General features: G+C 31.9%; 1 non-coding gene across 1 annotated transcript; it reads right to left on the reverse strand.

Moving 5' to 3' along the window:
• Window positions 1-1024: 1024 nt before the first annotated feature.
• Trnae-uuc lies at window positions 1025-1096 on the reverse strand. The gene has a single exon. It is a non-coding gene; the product is annotated as a tRNA-Glu (tRNA).
• Between the last annotated feature and the right edge of the window lie 279 nt (window positions 1097-1375).

The raw sequence follows: 1375 nt of genomic DNA on the forward strand, positions 1-1375 counted from the left end.
CTTCGTCTACAAATATTTACTGTTTTGCTGGGTATCGTATCCAAAACCCGGAGGTAGTCGCGGTGTTACGTAGATGAGCCTATATAAATAATATTATTTAATAAGCAAAGCGTTTCTTTGCCCATATCGCTCAATGATCATATTAGGGTAGACAATTTGCAAAGTAATCTATCTCGCTACATATTCCACTCATATTTCAAAGTAGGCAAGGGCTGTTCTCGTCTGTAGATTTTACTGGAGTGTTGTAAGGACAGTAAGCTCAGATGGGACTGAAACAGGATTTCGAAGGCTTCAGCCGGATTACCCCCAGTGAGGCTATCCACGCTTACAGCTCAATCGTTATGACCTCTGGAAAATTGATATAACGACACAAAATAAACCTTACACCAACCATATAAGACTCACTTTTAGGTAAGTATAGGAAGTTGTTTTTGCAAGTGCAAAAAATTCAACGGTCTTCATGATTTTATTAGCTCTAATAAGCCTAAAATGTAAAGATATTACTTAGTTATCTACAAGTCTTTACAAGGTTTAAAGTGAATAGAGATATTTATGCAATTTTTTGTAAAGTTTTAATTTAAATCTCTTAACGATTATAGCTCCGTAAAAAATAGAATACAACAACTTAATGTTTCATTTTATAAACAATTTTAACAATTTGAATCTTTAGTCAAACAGTTGCTTAATTCATCAAGCGTCTATGTTGATTGACAGACTCTTCATTTAGGTAATTAACGATGGTTTAATTCAGGATTATGGCCAATTAACGTCTTTGCTTTTATATTAATTATGATTTTAGGATTTCATTAGATTTCTTTATAAATTAGTATTCATTTCCATCTTTCTTTGGAAATCTAAAACGTTACCATTATATTAGGATGATCTAGAAAATTGAAAAAAGATAAACCAAAAAAAAGGAAGCTAATATAATAATAACAAAAAAATGGTTTTACTATGAAATAAAGTAAACGAAATAACATAAAACATTCCAACAAACTGGGTGTTACAAAAATAAATAAAAAGTTTCCCGTACCGGGAATCGAACCCGAGCCTCCTGGGTGAAAGCCAGGTATCCTAGCCACTAGACCATACGGGAGATATTGGACAAAACAAAAATATGTATTATAATCTAACAATATTTGTATCGTTCGTAGTAGATGTTGCTTCAGTATGTTTTTATTTGTTATTTTAGTTATTACATATTTTTACATGGTATGGGGACAGATAGCTGTCTCCATAGGGGTGACATGCTCTTTGATCGAATTTCTACCCAGCCCATTAATTATTTTTTATGCCCTTGTTTGCTTGCATGATAGTATAAAAAAATTATAAACAAATTAAACTTTTTTCATTATTTTGGTCTGTGTTGTTATCC

The sequence above is a fragment of the Pieris brassicae genome, chromosome 4 (genome assembly GCF_905147105.1).
Source record: "Pieris brassicae chromosome 4, ilPieBrab1.1, whole genome shotgun sequence".
Classification (NCBI taxonomy): Eukaryota; Metazoa; Arthropoda; class Insecta; order Lepidoptera; family Pieridae; genus Pieris; species Pieris brassicae.